Below are 18339 nucleotides of genomic sequence, written 5' to 3'. Positions count from 1 at the left end.
AAATCTGTTAACAAAAAGAATCTGTTGTTTTGTGGCCCATTGGAGAATGATCTGTGTGCACTTGAGAAGAATGTATATTTTGCTGCTGTTGGATGGAATATTTTGTATGTATCTGTTAGACCCATTTGGTCTACAGTGTTATTCAAGATTCAAGTCCACTGTTTCTTTATTGACTTTGTTTCTTTCTCTTTCTTTCTTTCTTTCATTCTTTCTCTCTTTCATTCTTTCTCTCTTTCTTTCTTTCTTTTCTTTCTCTCTCTCTCTCTCTCTCTCTGTGTCCCCCTCCCTCCCTCCATCTCTCTCTCTGTCTCTCCCTCTCTCTCTCTCTTTCTTCTTTTTTTTTTTTTTTAGATGGAGCTTCACTCTGTCACCCAGGCTGGAGTACAGTGGCACGATCTTGGCTCACTACAACCTCCATCTCACGGGTTCAGGCAATTCTCCTACCTCAGCCTCCCACGTAGCTGGTATTAGAGGCACCCACCACTGCATCTGGCTATTTTTTGTATTTTTAGTAGAGAGAGGGTTTCATCATGCTGGCCAGGCTGGTCTCGAACTCCTGTCTTCAGGTTATCCACCTGTCTCAGCTTCCCAAAGTGGTAGGATTACAGTTTACAGGTGTGAGCCACCACGCCTGGCTTTTTTTTTTTGATATGAAGTCTCACTCTTTTGCCCAGGCTGGAGTGCTATGGTACAATCTCAGCTCACTGCAACTTCTGCCTCCTGGGTTCAAGTGATTCTCATACCTCAGCATCCTGAGTAGCTGGATTACAGGCATGCACCACCATGCCCAGCTATTTTTTTTTTTGTATTTTTAGTAGAGATGGGGTTTTGCCATGTTGGCCAGGTTGGTTTTGAATTTCTGGCCTCAAGTCATCTGCCCCCCTCAGCCTCCCAAAGTGCTGGGATTGCAGGCATGAGCCACTGAACCTGGCCTGGTTTTCTTTTTGGATGATCTATCCATTGTTGAAAAGGGGAAAATAAAGTCCCCTACTATGACCATATTGCTGTATATTTCTCCCTTCAGTTCTGTTAATATTTGCTTTATATATTTAGGTATTCTGATGTTGGTTGCATATATATTTACAATTGTTATACCTTCTGATTAATTGATCCCTTTATCATTGTGTGACATTTTTTGTGTGTCTTGCAGCAGTTTTTGACTTAGTTTAGTCTGTCCGCTATAACTATAGCCACCCCTGCTCTCTTTTGGTTGCTATTTGCATGAAATATCTTTTTCCATCATTTCAGTTTGAGCTACTGTGTGTCCTTAAAGTTAGAGTGAGTTCCTTGGAGGCAGCATATTGTTGAATCTTGTTTTTATATCCACTCAATCACTCTATTTCAAACACTCTATTTTATTAATTACAAACTTTAATTCATTTACATTTAAAGTATTGATAGATAAGGACTTAATATCACCATTTTGTTAATTATTTTGTGTTTGTTTTGTGGTATCTTTGTTCCTTCCTTTCTTGATGTCTCCTTTGTGATTTGATAATTTTTTTGTAGTGGTATGCTGTAATTCCTTTCCTTTTATCTTTTGTATACCTACCAGAGATGTTTTCTATGTGGTTACCATGAGGCTTACATAAGACATTTTATAGTTATAAGCTGAAAACAACTTAACTTCAATACAAAAACTCTATATTTTACTTCCTTTCATCCTCACATTTTATGTTATTGACATCCCAGTTTATACCTCTTCATATTGCATATCTATAATGTTATTGTAGCTTAATTCTTTTTACTACTTTTGTCTTTTAACTTTTATGCTATAATCAAGTGATTTATGCACCACCATTATAGTATTATTCTGAATTTGACTATATACTTACCTTTACCAGTGATTTGTATACTTTCATATGTTTTCATGTTATTAATTAGCATCTTTCATTTCAACTTTAAAAATTTCCTTTAGTATTTCCTGTAAGGCAGATATAATGGTGATGAACTCCCACAACTTTCCTTTAGGAAAGTCTTTATCTCTCCTTCATTTATGAAAGACAACTTTTCCAGCTATAATATTCCTAGTTGATAGTTTTTTCTTTCAACACTTTGAATATAGCATCCCATTCTTTCCTGGCCTGCAAAGTTTTTGCTGATAGGCTCATGAAGTTTCCCTTGAGTGTGATGAATCACTTTTTTCTTGCTGTTTTCAAAATTATCTCTTTGTCTTTATCTTTTGATAATTTGATTATAATGTGACTCATTATGATTTTCTTTGGGTTGATCTTACTTGAAGAGCTTTGAGCTTCATGAACCTGGATGTTCATTTCTCTCCCAAAATTTGGGAGTTTTCAGCCATTTTTTAAAATACATTTTATTCTCCTTTCTCTTTCTCTTTTACTTGTGGGGATTCCATAATGTATATATTAATTCACTTGATGGTGTCCAGTAAATTCCGTAGGCTTTCTTCACTATTTATTTTCCTTTTTCTTCTTTGACTGAATAATTTCAAATGGCCTGTCTTGAAGTTCACAGATTCTTTCTTCTGTTTGAGTCTGCTGTTGAAGCTCTCTATTGTATTCTTCATTTCATTTGCTGTATTATTTAGCTCTACATTTTTTATTTGGTTCTGTTCAAAGATTTATTTCTCTTTTTTGAACTTCTAGGTTTGGCATGGTGGCTCAGGCATGTAACTCCAGCACTTTTGGAGGCCAAGGCAAGCAGATCGCTTGAGCCAGGAGTTTGAGACCAGCCTGGGCAACATGGCAAAACCCTATCCCTACAAAAAACACAAAAATTAGCCAAACATGGTAGTGCATACATGTAGTCCCAGCTACTAGGGAGGCTGACGTGGGAGGATTACTTGAGCTTAGGAAGTCGAAGTTGCAGTGAGCCATGATTGTGCCACTCACTCCAGCCTGGGCAACAGAGGAAGACCCTATCTCAAAAAAAGAACGTTCAGCTTTGTTAATGTATTGTTTTCTTCATTTTGTAGTATTCTCTATTTGTGTTCTCTTGTAGCCTGCTGAGTTTTTAAAAAACAATGACTTTGAAATTTTGTCAAGCAACTTGTAGATCTCCATTTCTTTGGGAATGGTTACTGGAAAATTATTGTGTTTCTTTTTTAGTGCTGTGTTTCCTTAACTTTTTATGTTTCTTGAAGTCTTACACTGTTACTTTCATATTTGAAGAGGCAGGCATCTCACCCAGTTTCCAATGAATGGCTTTGGGAAAGAAAAATCTTCACCAGTCCGCCCAGCTAGGGATTCAGAGAGTCTCTCAGACCTTTTCCATGGATCTGCCAACTCCAGTCCTCTTGCTTTCTCTTGGGGAAGGGAGAATAAGGGGAGTGTTAGGATTGTGTGCCCTCTCTCAATCTCACAAAGCCAGGCCATGTGCTGAGGTCCCTTTGTTTATTTTCCCAAGTATAGTGGTTTATTAGTCTGTTCTCACACTGCTATGAAGAAATCCCCAAGACTGAGTAATTTATAAATGAAAGAGGTTTAATTGACTCACAGTTCTGCATTGCTGGGGAGGCCTCAGGAAACCCACAACCATGGCAGAAGACACCTCTTAACAGGGCAGCAGGAGAGAGAATGAGTAACAGCAGGGGAAATGCCAGATGCTTATAAAACCATCACATCTCTTGGGACTTACTCACTGTCATGAGAACAGCATGGGGGAAACTGCCCCCACGATCCAATTACCTCTACCTAGTCCCTCCCATGACAAGTGGGGATATGGGAACTACAAATAAAGATGAGATTTGGGTAGGGACACAGCCAAACCATATCATTCTGCCCCTGGCCCCTCCCAAATCTCATATCCTCACATTTCAAAACCTCTTCAAATATGAAAGTAACAATACAAGACTTCAAGAAACACAAAAAGTTAAGGAAACACAACACTAAAAAAGAAACACAATCATGCCCTTCCAACTGTCCCCCAAAGTCTTAACTCATTCCAGCATTAACCTAAAAGTCTAAGTCCAAAGTCTCAACTGAGATGAAACAATTTCCTTCCACCTATGAGCCTGTAAAGTCAAAAGCAAGTTACTTACTTCCTAGATACAATGGGGGTACAGGCATTGTGTAAATACATTTATTCCAAATGTGAGAAATTGGCCAAAACAAAGGGGCTAAAGGCCCCATGCAAGTCCAAAATCCAATAGGGCAGTCATTAAATCTTTAAGTTACAAAATGATCGCCTTTGACTCCATGTCTCACATCCAGGTCATGCTGAGGCAAGAGGTGAGCTCCCATGGCTTTGGGAAGCTCCACCCATGTGGCTTTGCAGAGTACAGCACCCCCTCCTGGCTGCTTTCACAGGCTGGGGTTGAGTGCTTGCAGCTTTTCCAGGTGCATGGTGCAAGCTGTCAGTGGATCTACCTTTCTGGGGTCTGGAGGATGGTGGCCCTCTTCTCACAGCTCCACTAGGCAGTGGGGATGCCGTATGGGGCTCCAACCCCCACATTTCCCTTCTGCACTACCCTAGCAGAGGTTCTCCATGAGGGTTTCACCCCTACAGCACACTTCTGCCTGGACATCCAGGCATTTCCATATACCCTTTGAAATCTAGGTGGAAGTACCCAAACCTCAATTCCTGACTTCTGTGCACCCACAGTCTCAACACCAAGTGGAAGTTTCCAAGGCTTGGGGCTTGCACCCTCTGAAGCAATGGCTCAAGCTGTACCTTGGCCCCTTTTAGCCACTGCTGGAGCTGAAGCAGCTGGGATGCAGAGCACCATGTCCTGAGGCTGCATAGAGCAGTGTGCACCTGGGCCTGGCCCAGGAAAGCATTTTTCCCTCCTAGACATCAGAGTCTGTGATGGGAGGGGCGGCCATGAAGGTCTCTGACATGCCCTGGAGACATTTTCCCCATTGTCTTGGTGACTAACATTTGACTTCTTGTTACTTATGCAAATTTCTGCAGCTGGCTTGAATTTCTCCCCAGAAAATGGGTTTTTCTTTTCTATCACACTGTCAGGCTACAAACTTTCCAAACTTTTATGCTCTGCTTTCTCTTGAATGCTTTGCTGCTTAGAAATTTCTTCTGCCAGATACCCTAAATCATCTCTCTCAGTTCAAATTTCCACAGATCTCCAGGGCAAGGGAAAAATGCTGCCAGTCTCTTTGCTAAAGCATAGCAAGAGTCTCCCTTGCTCCAGTTCTCAAGCAGCTCTTCATCTCCATCTGAGACCACCTCACCTGAACTTCATTGTCCATATCACTACCAGCATTTTGGTCAAAACCATTCAACAAGCCTTTAGAAAGTTCTACACTTTCCCACATCTTCCTTTCTTCTTCTGAGTCCTCCTAACTGTTCCACCCTCTGCCTGTTACCCAGTCCAAAGTTGCTTCCACATTTTTGGGTATCTTTATAGCAGCAACCCACTCTTGGTACCAATTTACTGTATTAATCTGTTCTCACACTGCTATGAAGAAATACTTACCTGAGACTGGGTAATTTATAAAGGAAAGAGGTTTGATTGACACAGTTCTGCATTGCTGGGGAGGCCTTAGGAAACCCACAATCATGATGAAGGCACCTCTTCACAGGGCAGCAGGAGAGGATTGAGTGCCAGCAGGGGAAATGCCAGATACTTATAAAAACATAAGATCTCATGAGACTCACTTACTATCACAAGAAAAGCATGGCAGAAACTGCCCCAATGATCCGATTACCTTCACCTGGTCCCTCCCATGATACATGGTGATATGGGAACTAACATGAAGATGAGATTTTGGTGGGCAAACAGTCAAACCACATCAAGCAGCCTCCGGTGTTCAAGGTTAAATGCCTTCTCCTAATTCTGCAGAGTTGAGCTGGCTATCTACAGGTGTTCTTGCATGATCTGAAGGGACTTGTACACGGGCTGCAGGAGTGCATGGGGAGCACTGGCTATGGAAGGTGTGCAGAGTTCTGGGGGCACATGTGAGCTAGTTGTGGGGATAGTCCACATTCTATAAGGTTTGTGTGTGAGCCTCTTGATGAAATTTGCAACGTGGTTGGTAGAAACTGTGGCCCTTTGCTAAGTCCCATGTTCCAGTTGCTATGAGCTCCCACCACTTTTCACTGCTCCTAACTACTCAAAGACTGTTTAGCTGTGCCAATGCCTTCAATGTTTCAGGTAGAGTGAAAAGGAAGTGAACCTCCCACATGGCTGGGGAAGCCAGTTACTAGTACACTACACTTTGACTTTTAACTTTCCCTGCAGGAGAAATCACAGGCTAAGAGGGCCTCTCTTGTCACTGGGCTGTGCCTTTGGAGGAACGTTGATGCAAGTAAAGTGAAACTGTTTTTCTTACCCTTTTTTTTATTGCTAGTCTCAGATTTTTTGCTCCTATGGGGTGCTGGAGCCTTTTTGCTGGACTTCTAGGCTTCCAGAAAGGTACTGTTGTCCATGGGCAGTTGCCAAAACTGATGTGTCTGTGAAAGACTAAGAACTGAAAACTCCTCTTCTCACTGATGTCACTTCTCAGTATGCTGGTTTGTGAGTAATAAAATTAATATCTTCTTTTTATTTTTGCCCCAATATTTGTTTCTTAATTTTTAATTTTAACTTTTCCTTTAAGTTTCACATATACCCAGTTCACAGGGTCAAATCATTAGAAAATCAAATAATTAATAAACTTTCCTTCTTATCCAGCATACTGAGGACTTCATATTTATACCAAAAAACAAATTTTTTAATACACCAAAATAAACAGAAATTCAATTCTCTGAAGTTCTTGTGTGGATTCAACTGATTACTAAGCCAGTAACATAAAATATGAAATTAATCATAACAAGTTAAAACAATGTTCTACCTTTAGAAATTCATTTAGAAATGTATATTAAGTGCACATGATTCAAGGATTTTAGTAGTATTAATACTTATTCCTAGGAAGGATATATAATATTCTTCTGAGTATCTTTAAAACTGGATTAAAGGAAAGTGTCTTCTTATATTTCTATTTTTCCTGCTTCCTGTTATCTATTTTAAAAAATATTTTGTTAGTTTGAAAGTTATTAATGAGACAAGCCAACACTCAGGATAATGCTTTTCTAGTTATCTGTTCCTTCTCATTACTGCTCCCTGAGAACATCCAATTATCTTCTTCTATCAGCACCATTTCACTTCCCACACCCTACAACCAGTGACATGATGGAGTTGGCTCAGGGAGACCTGTATTCCCCCATGGTTAAATTATTATAAATCCTGTGAGCCTGTTACTAAACAGTTGGTAGCTTGAAATCTGACACTGGAAGAGGATTTACACCAAGAAAATTGGCCAACGCCACTAGGGCTTCCTCCACTCCTCCCAGAGCCCATTGTTAAATATTCACTTAAAACACCACTGCAGGCTGGGCATGGTGGTTCAGCCTGTAATTCCAGCACTCTGGGAGGCTGAGGTGGCTGGATTGCTTGAATCCAGGAGTTCAAGACCAGCCTGGGTAACATCATGAAATGCTGTCTCTACAAAAAAAAATTTTTTTAAAGGAAAAAATTAGCCAGCAGTAGTGGCTGTGGTTCTAGCTACTCAGGAAGCTGAGGTGGGAGGATCGCTTGAGCCCGGGGGGGCAGAGGTTGCAATGAGCCCAGATCGCACCACTGCACTCCAGTGTGGGTGACAGAGTGAGATCCCATCTCAAAATAAAGTAAAATAAAATAAAATAAGAACACCACTGCCTACAAACGCTCAGCAAAAAGCAAAGTCCATCTTAAGCTACTGTTTATAAACAATAGGAGTAGCAAGCCCTCTCCTGGCTATTATCAGAATTGCAGAGGATAAGGAGATAAGGTAAAAAGATCAAGATTTCATCGCAAATATGTTTTATGTAAGGCTTTAGAATGATAGTGTTGATTGTTGTAGTTTAATATCTCCTGCCTCTGTGCAAGCTTTTCTCAAACTATCCAAAAAACACCATTTAGGTTTCCCTTTCTCATGAGTTGTAAATATTTCCTTAGTAAGAGCAGGCTTTTCTTTGTGTCCCTATAGCAAAACTGTATTATTCACTTTTAAGGACATGCATTTTCTGTGGGTTACTGTGGGCATGTCACAGGAAAGGTTGTGTGTCTTGAAACTGTCTGTGTATCTTAGCCATACAATTAAGCCATATGAGGAATGCAAACCAGTCACCACTGCGTATTAAAACACAAACCACATCAGATCACCCTCCTGCTTAGCAGGCCTCAATGGTTTCCCGTTGCATCTAAAATAAAATCCAGATTCTTCACCAAGCCCCATGGGTCCTCGGTGGCCTAGCTCCTGCTGTGTCTCCTGCACTGCTTTTCCTTACTGTCCCCTTCTCGTTATACAAATGTTAGGGCAAAGGCCACTCCTCAGTGGGGTCTTTTCTGGACACCTGCTCTGAACCAATGCCCACCCACCCATCTGTTAATTGGTTACACCATCAGGCTTTGTTTTCTTCCCACCACTTATCTCTACCCAAAATCATCCTATTTGCTTACATATTGAATCTGACCCACCCAATGGAAGGGAAGCTGGAAGCTCAGTGTGGACAAGCCCTTTTCTGTCTTACACACAATGTTTTCCCATAACAGGCCCCTGGTGTGAATCATTGGGAAAGCTACAGATGCCTACAGGCAAAAAAATTAGGAGCCCCACACCCATCCACCCTCCAACACCAGCTCTTATTTGAGCATAGACTGGCTCATTTTGCCCGGGACTGTCCCTGTTTTACCAATAAAAGACCCCATCCTAGGAAACCCTTTACCCTCAGGCAAATCTAGAATGGTTGGTCACCTTATAGAGTTACAGATGTTATCTAGAATTGCTTTCTGGGATGATTTTGAAAACTAAACGACTTTTTTTTAAATATAAAAGCTTCCTCTGAATAACAAAATTAAATTTGAGATTATCCTTTAGGATTCTATAAAAAATATTATTTGTATTAGTAGAGTTGACTTTTCTTAGCATATACATTTGTATTTGTCTTAGCACTTAAAATATATATGAAACATGTTGTAGAAAAAGAAAAAGGATCATATTGTATTCACAGGTAATGTTTTTAATTTTAAATGTCACTGCAGAAATAATCTGGTACAAACATGGCACATATGACTCATTGCTGGTAGGGTTAGAGACTTCCCACTTGAAGTCACTTTGATTCCTAAAATAAGTTTATTCATGTGTTTCTTCTACATTACATCTTCCTGATTTTTTTTTTTTTAAAGTTGTTATGTTTTCTTTTTCTTTTTTCTTTTAAGACAGAGTCTCACTCTGTTGCTCAGGCTGGAGTGCAGTGGCATGATCATAGCTCACTGCAGCCTCAACCTCCTGAGCTCAAGTGATTCTCCTGCCCCAGCCTCCCGAGATGCTGGGACTATAGGCGCATGCTACCATGCCTGGCGAATTTTTTTTTCAATTAGAGGCAAGATTTCACCACGTTGCTCAGGCTGGTTTTGACCTTCTGAGTTCAAGCTATCCTCTCACCTCAACCTCCTAAAGTGCTGGGATTACAGGCAAGAGCTACTGCGCCCCAGACCTTATTTTCAAGATACATTTTTCTTCATTTCTCCTTGAACTTGGAGGGAACACTGCCTCAAAAGAAGTAATTACATTAACAACATTGGCTAAACCTTCTAAGTCATCTAAATTAGGAAAGGATCGGTTGGTCTTCAGATTACATTTATTACACTGACTCACTGTAGGGAACAAATATTTCAAAAGATAAAATTTAATTTTCAATGTAGTGAATTAAAATGCAACCACGTGATCAATCTGAACTCACCCACATGATCAGTGTACACAAGAGCTTTTGATTTGTATCATGTTGTTGAAAATTTGTTAGAGGCCAGGCAAGCATTTCTACCTGTTGGGTGTATCATCCTGTTGGCAGGAAGACAGCTAGCACTGAGGCCAAGGGCTGTGGAGGACAACAAGTGGTGACCAAGAATGCATATCATCCTACTTGCTGTTTCCAGTCCTCATTCTCACTTTTGTCAGGATTTCCATCTGTCCCCAGAAATCAGGAAGAACCAGCAGCAGGGCAAAGAGTGCAGGGGCAGTATGCAAAGCTTTACTAGTTGACATGGACTATTAATGTTGGAGAGGGAACCTGTGGATCTCCTCATTTCCCTTCTTTTTTTTTTTTTTTTTTCCTGAGACGGAGTCTCGCTCTGTTGCCCAGGCTGGAGTGCAGTGGCACAATCTCGGCTCATTGCAAGCTCCACCTCCCAGGTTCACGCCATTCTTCTGCCTCAGCCTCCTGAGTAGCTGGGACTACCAGGTGCCCACCACCATGCCTGGCTAATTTTTTGTATTTTTACTAGAGATGAGGTTTCACCGTGTTAGCCAGGATGGTTCGATCTCCTGACCTCGCGATCCGCCTGCCTCAGCCTCCCAACTCATTTCCCTTCTTGATCGCTCTTGACTATATTCCAAGGCTAACAAAAGGTTTGAAGGACAAAATCTTGAGCACGAACCTTAAATCTGTAAAGTCATACTCATGACATTTCTCAAAGTGTGATCCAGTGAACATCCACAACCCAAAATCACATGGCATGCTTATTAAGAATGCAGGTTTTTGGGTTCTGCTAAATCAGAATCCCTCAGGGGCAGGCCCCAGGAACCTGCATTTATAACGAATCCTTTGGGTGGTCCTGGCACATACTAGGGTTAAGCCTTCATGATCGTTTGCTATTGTGCGAATATGTCCGCCAAAATTCAGGAGTTGGAAAATTAATCCCAATGCAGCAATGTTGATGGGTGAAGCCTAAATGGGAGATGCTTAGGTCATGACGGCTCTGCCCTCATGAACAGATTAATGTGGTTCTAAAAAGGGCTTGCAGAAGTGGGTTCTCTCTCTTCTGCTTTTCTGCAGTGTGAGGACAGAGTTTTTCCCCTTTTGCCCTTCTACCTTCTGCCGTGTGAGAACACAGCAAGGCTCTCATCAGATGCTGGTGCCTTGATCTTGTATGCCCCAGCCTCCAGAACCGTGATAAATTTCTGTTCTTGTAGATTTCCCAATGTCAGGTATTTTGTTATAGCAGTATGAAACAGGTCAAGACTTTCTCAATCTTTAAAGTATAACTGACCAGGCACGGTGGTTCACGCCTGTAATCCCAGCAGTTTGGGAGGCCAAGGCAGGCAGATCACTTGAGGTCAGGAGTTTGAGACCAGCCTGGCCAATATGGCGAAACTCTGTCTCTACTAAAAGTACAAAAATTCGCTGGGTGTTGTGACAGGCACCTGTAATCCTAGCTACTTGGGAAGCTGAGGCAGGAGAATCACTTGAACCCAGGAGGCAGAGGTTGCAGTGAGCTGAGATTATACCACTGCACTCCAGCCTGAACAAGAGTGAGACTCCATCTCTCTCTCTCTCACACACACACACACAGACACACACACACACACACACACACACACACACACAAAAGCATAACTAACTCTCAGACGCCCTCTCCCCAGCTAAAGAAATGTTTCTGGGCAAACTGTCATCCTGGTAGCACCCATGAGGAACCCCCTTCTCAATCTCCTGTTCCATGGAAAATTATCTATGAGCCCTGAGGATCTGAAATTCAGTGCACACAAAAATGCCTTCCTCACCTCATCTTGTGAAGAACAAACAACCTGTCTCCCAAGTAAACATCTCATATAAAATAGTACTCAAGTCAGGCCACTCCAAAAACTTCACCTGGCCTCTTGCTTTCACATGGACGTTAAGAGGCTAGGCCTCAAGTTTGTCTTTTCCTTGAGCCTGCTTTTCTCCAACACAGAAGGGGCCACTTGGCAGGTCTGGCAATCCCATGTTCTGAGCCTGGAGCTCTACAAGCTGGACTTGGAGCTGCCTGTGGCTCTGTTATTCCTTACTCCTTGGCCGATACTCTTCATTTTGGTAATATTCTAGTAGGTATTGTTAGAAAGTAAATCTTCACTGAATTCTCAGAAAGAGTAAACCATTAAAGCATAATGAAGTAAATTAACAGTAACTAACGTAATATGTGTAACTACAGCACAGAATAATGCTACGTAAGTTGGAGCAGTGGAGTTTAAAACAAAAATGGACTTGGATTAAAAAGCACTAAGTGCAAATAAAATTTAAAAGAGCAAATACATTTACATATTTGAAATACGTAATTTAAGTATTGTCTTCATAAATAGTTTCTACTTTCTCATTTTACTGGTTGCCAGAATCATGTTTTAGACTAGCTAATTTTCAACTATCTCGGAAGACTACAGCTGGGACCTGAAAAGCGTGAACAAATTTAACTAGAATAAACAGCCAACATTTCCTGGAATAGAAGATGGCCCCAGGCTGAATTCGAAGACTTCCCCCCTGTGTCCACGACTCTCAGACAAATGATTTCCCATTGCCACTACCTGGGAATAGGGTATTGCCTTCAAGAGTCACTCCAAGGAGGTTGCCAGTTCTAGAGAAGCTTGAAATATAAGCTCTAACGATACTCTGCTCTGCTGGAAAATTCTAGTCTTGCAAATCTCAACAAATCAGCATGCTGGCAGAAATTCAGAGTAAAAGGTATCCGGATAGTGAGAATAAATAACATAAAATTCTTTTACTATAATCCTCATATGAGTCCCTCAAAACCTCAGAGCACACTCACTCTTCTCACTTGGTTTTCTGTGGCTATTTCAGATCAAAAGTAGCACCAGAAGGAAAAGTATAGGTGGGGACAAAGAGGTCCACTTAAGTAATAGACAAATGAATTTGCCAAAGATCAGGCAAAGAAAAATCGTATATATTAATACAATTAGGACCTATTCAGTGCCTTCTATAAACCAAGCATTGTGCAGACCCTGGAAAGAAAAAAATGAACAGGACCTGATCTTGCCCTCATGATATACACAACCTTATATGTTAAGACTAACATATAAATGATTAACTTCAATAATCAATTGTTATTTGGTGCAGGTATTAACCTTGGCCTAACTGGATCAAAAAAGAAATTCGCTGGAGCAGTAGAAGGTAACTCATGAAATTGTTGGTCAATCTGAACAATCAGGCCAAGGGGAGAGAGCCACAGAAACCCAAAATTCTCAGGAACGAGAATTCTTACACTGTTGCCTAAGGTTGCTGTGATTCTAGCTGCCTTCCATCTCTGGGTGTCTCTACTCAAAATTCACTTTCCTGCAAAAAAACCAAGGAGCTGTTCTTATTCTAAGTTGCATTATCACCTCCTGTGGTCCAGGAATAAAGACCCCTGGACTAGCAGCCCAAGAATCTCAAAGAGTGAAGACTGAAGTTGGGAAACCCCTTGCCTTGCCAATATACATCTAGAACCTTCTTTCCAAATATTCCCAAGAGGTTTCTAACCAAACATGGTTGTGCATTGCTTGTGAGCCTTCAGATTGAGCACCTCCGTACTCCCCAGTGAAGCACAACCCAACATGACATCTCACAAGTGCATCCTGAGGTGAGATGTGATGCCAAGTTGGGGGCTACAGACTGAATTATCTTGTTGGCAAACTGGGGACTCCATGATGGTCAGGTGTGACTTATAAATAAATGTCCATGTTTTTTAGTCCAAGATAGCAGAAGAATCTTCTTATAATTGGTCATTGCAACGGTTTGAATGTGTTTCCAGCAAGCCTATGTGTTGGAAACTTACTGCCAATGTAATAGTATTAAGAGGTGGTCCCCCATTTTTTTGAGACGGAGTCTCGCTCTGTCGCCCAGGCAGGAGTGCAGTGGTGCAATCTCAGCTCACTGCAAGCTCCGCCCCCTGGGTTCACGCCATTCTCCTGCCTCAGCTTCCCAAGCAGCTGGGACTACAGGGGTCCACTACCACACCCGCCTATTTGTGTGTGTGTGTGTGTGTGTGTGTGTGTGTGTGTGTGTGTGTGTATTTTTAGTAGATACAGGGTTTCACCGTGCTAGCCAGGATGGTCTCGATCTCCTGACTTCATAATCCACCCACCTCAGCCTCCCAAAGTGCTGAGATTACAGGCATGAGCCACTGCGCCCAGCCAAGAGGTGGCCCCTTAAGTGGTGATCAGGCCAAGAGGACTCTGCCCTTGTGAATGAGTTAATACCATTATTGTGGGAGTGGGTTCACTATACAAGGGTGAGTTTGGTTCCCACCCCCAACAATTCTTTGGCTACGTGAAGAAGTGTTCTTCTGCAGGATGCTGTGTTCAAGGTGCCATCTTGTAAGCAGAGATCAGGCCCCCATCAGACAGCCTCCAAAATTGTGAGAAATAAATGTCTATTCTTTATGAACTACCCAGTCTTAGGTATTCTGTTCCAGCAGCATAAATGGACTAAACAGTCATCCAGTTTACCTGGAATCTTTCTGTGATATACACAAACCTATTTGATTTTTGTACTCTATTCCTGGCACAGGGCTCCTGAAACCCTGGGAATTTCCTGAGTGAGGGGAGTTTCTGTTGTTAGTCATAACAAGTCATCTTCCACTACATCTAGTACTACACCTGAGTTTATGTTACTGCAGTGACTCAGGGTGGTTCTAACTAGCCTCTGGTTACTAGAAAGACTAAAGAGGGTGGGAACTCTCAGCCTCTCACCCACTGGCCTCCCACGGATGGAAGGGGCCTGAAAATGGGTTATAAAGCCTCCTAAATGGTAGGCAATGAGTTTCTGGGTCAGTGAACACATGGAGGTGCCAGGAGGGTGGCATGCCTAGAGAGAGCCTGGAAGTTCTGTGCCACCAACTACCCGGCATACCTTGCTCTACGCATCGCTTTCATTTGGCTGTCTCTGAGTTGTAGCCTTTATAATAAACCGGGAAACGTTAAGTAAAATGTCTACCTGAGTTCTGATGAGCAGTTTAAGCAAATTACCAAAACTGAGAAAAGGGTCATGGGAACCCCTAAATCTGCAGTCAGTCAGGCAGAAGTGTGGATAGTCTGAACACCCCACTGTAGCTGGCAACTGAAGTTGGGGGGCAATCTTGTGAGACTGAGGTCTTTACCTGTGGGGCCTGCTGATAGCTGCAGGAATTAGTGACAGAATATAATTGAATTGTTGAACACTGGGTTGGTGTCAGAGAATTGGTGTTGGAAAATACATCAATATTTGGTGTCAGGGGCAAAAAACAACCACCTTACAATCTTCTACAGTGAGGGACTTCTGGTTAGCATTCAAATTGGGCATCAACATTCTTGGGCTCTGGGCATATTCCAAATGATTTAGTCACATAACTCTGCCCCAGGTCTTCTTGCCACAAACTTTGGTTAAATTTTGGCCCAATTACCAAGTTTGGCCTAATTTTGATCCTTCCAATTACCAGATCACTGACAGGACCAGGATAAAGATCTAAAACAAATAGTTTTCCCCTTGCCTTCTACCTTTTCCCCCTTTTCTTTCTATTTTGCTATTCACCTTCTCTATCCCACGACTTTAGCCAATAATAAAAAGTGATTCTAGGCCAGGCACGGTGGCTCATGCCTGTAATCCTAGCATTTTGGGAAGCCAAGGCAGGCAGATCATGAGGCCAGGAGTTCAAGACCAGCCTGGCCAACATAGTGAAACCCTGTCTCTACTAAAAATACAAAAAATTAGCCGGGTGTGGTAGCACATGCTGAGATCCCACCATTGCAAGACTCCGTCTCAAAAAAAAAACAAAAAAAAAAAAAAACAAGAAAGAAAAAGAAAGAAAAAAAAGCAATTGTAATCTCAGTGATTCTTCACTAGGTATTAATTGATATCAAACTGGAATGGTGCCAGGTGCAGTGGCTCACGCCTATAATCCCAGCACTTGGGGAGGCCAAGGAGGGCAGCATCACCTGAAGTTGGGAGTTCGAGATCAGCCTTACCAACATGGAAAAATCCCATCTCTACTAAAAATACAAAATTAGCTGGGTATGGTGGCACATGCCTGTAATCCCAGCTACTCGGGAGGCTGAGGCAGGAGAATCGTTTGAACCCAGGAGGCAGAGGTTGCGGTGAGCCGAGATTGCACCATTGCACTCCAGCCTGGGCAACAAGAGTGAAGCTCCATCTCAAAAAAAAAAAAAAAAAAAAAAAAACCGGAATGGTAATCAGCATTTATTGCATGCCTGTTGTGTACCGTACTCTGTGAAGCGCTTGATACTCATCACTTCACTTAATTGCCACAACAACTCTGTAAAGTAAGGAAAATTGTCATCCCACATGAACACGTTGAAGGTCCGTAAACTTCCAGAATATGTCAAGGGCCACCGAGCCAGTAAGTGCACTTAAGTCAGCACTTGGGTCCAGATCTGTGGACTTCAAAACCCATGGTCTTAACTCTGCTATGGATGTCCTTGATTGACGAATGGGATTGCTTTCTGGATGTTCATTTTTAAATCGTTAGTTTGGAACTCAAACTGAATTTTTCCCAGGTATTTTGTCATGAATCAGGTTTTCTACAACTCAGTAATAGGGACCTATTATTAGGATGAAAATAATTTCTCAAGGATGCCTATAAATGCATGCCCACATCTCTGCAATAGATCCAACTTGAAAAACACAGACTTAAAGTCTTAGTCTATAAAAATGTCTCATAAGTGCAAATATCACCTATTAAGACTAAGAGGCTAGCCGGGCGTGGTGGCTCACGTCTGTAATCCCAGCATTTTGGGAGGCTGAGGCGGGGAGATCACTTGAGGTCAGGAGTTCAAGATCAGCCTGGCCAACATGGTGAAAACCCGTTTCTACCAAAAATACAAAAAAATTAGTTGGGCATAGTGGCATGCACCTGTAATCCCAGCTATTCAGGAGGCTGAGGCATGAGAATCACTTGAACCCGGGAGGCGAAGGCTGCAGTGAGCCAAGATCTTGCCATTGCACTCCAGCCTGGGTGATAAGAGTGAGACTCTGTCTCAAAAAAATAAATAAATAAAACAAGATTAAGAGACTTTAGTGTTTATAACAGACAAATCTATGTGTATATATTATTTTTTCTTTCTTATTTCTATGTATATATTTTGGATTATCATCAACATGAGCACACAACACTGAAAGAATTCTTGCAGAGCTCTCAAATTCTCAAGAACATATCCATGGACTCTGGGTGTCCAGCGATCCCAGTTTGAGAAATACTGCTAAACATGAGTCTTAATTTGCCAGGATTATCAGTTAGCTTTACTTTCAGCTTCAAATAACAGACATGGAATTACAGAGGCTTGACCAAATATGTTGAGTTTTCTCATTTGACAGAGCACCCAGAAGTGGTCAGCCAAGACCAATGCATCAGCTCCAGCATGCTGTCTAGGCTGCTCTGTTTGACATGCAACTTCCAGAATTGCAAAATTGTTTTCCACATCTAGACACTGCATCATGATCCAGGCAGAAAGACAGGCAAAGAAAGGCAAAAATGTCTATGCTCAAAAGGCTTTTTCATTCTATTCCAGAAAGAAATTCCTCCCATGGAACATCAGGTCCCTCTTATCCCTCACTGACCAGAGCTCAGACACATGCCTGCTTTTAACTGCAAGAGAGGCTAGGGAGTTGAGTGGTTTAGTTTCCAGCCTCCAAAGTAGAGGAAAGCAAGGAAAACAGCAACCTCACCCATAGAACCCAGTGAGCCCAGGGATTCTTGTCCACTTCTATGCCGTGCACTCCTTTGGCAGTCTGGTGAAGCCTACGACCCTTTCTCAGACCAGTATTTTAAATATGTAAAATAAAATGCATATTCAAAACAAAACCAATTGTATGAAAATGTAGTTGTATGGCAGCTTGGGCTGCCATAACAAAATACCATAGAATGGGTGGCTTAAACAACAGAAATTTATTTTCTCATGCTTCTGTAGGCTGGGAATCCAAGATCAAGGTGTTGACAGTTCCTGGTGAGGCCTCTGGCTTGCAGAAGGCCATCTTCGTGCTGTGTGTTCACATGGCCTTTCTTTAGTGCTTCCTAGTGCAGAGAAGGGGAAGGAGTGGGAAATGGGGAGATCCTTTGCTTAGAAAACTACTAATCCTATTGGATTAGGGTCTCTTATGACCTCATTTAACCTTAATTACCTTTAAAAGCCCTATCTCCAAATACAGTCACATTGGGGTTTAGAACACCAACATATGGATTTGGGAGGATGTGATTCAGTCTATAACAAAAATTATCAAAATATTTAAAAACCAAGGCTGGGCGCGGTGGCTCACACCTGTAATCCTGGCACTTTGGGAGGCTGAGGTGGGCAGATTGCCTGAGCTCAGGAGTTCCAGACCAGCCTGGGCAACATGGCAAAACCCCATCTCTACTAAAAATACAAAAAATTAGCTAGGCGTAGTGGCACAGCACCTGTAATCCCAGCTACTCAGGAGGCTGAAGCAGGAAAATTGCTTGAACCCAGGAGGCAGAGGTTGCAGTGAGCCGAGATTGCACCACTGCTCTCCAGCCTGGGCGACAAAGCGAGACTTCATCTCAAAAGAAAAGAAAAAAAAAATGTTTTAACCATATGTGTGACATAGTATTATATATGCTTCTTGAACAGATTAAATAACGAG

The 18339-nt window shown here is 42.0% G+C and overlaps 1 long non-coding RNA gene across 3 annotated transcripts in view; it reads right to left on the bottom strand.

Annotated features, from left to right (window-relative positions):
* Positions 1 to 347: 347 nt before the first annotated feature.
* Positions 348 to 18339, bottom strand: part of LOC105498799 (uncharacterized) — a 38073-nt gene continuing 20081 nt past the window's right edge. For 2 of the 3 annotated variants that reach the window (XR_011612344.1, XR_011612343.1), the window contains one exon: positions 3278 to 17752. This is a non-coding gene — a long non-coding RNA (uncharacterized lncRNA). The other variant, XR_011612345.1, reaches the window with a different exon arrangement.

The sequence above is a fragment of the Macaca nemestrina genome, chromosome 14 (assembly GCF_043159975.1).
Source record: "Macaca nemestrina isolate mMacNem1 chromosome 14, mMacNem.hap1, whole genome shotgun sequence".
In the NCBI taxonomy this organism is placed as follows: Eukaryota; Metazoa; Chordata; class Mammalia; order Primates; family Cercopithecidae; genus Macaca; species Macaca nemestrina.
This window is presented reverse-complemented; position numbering and strand designations above follow the sequence as displayed.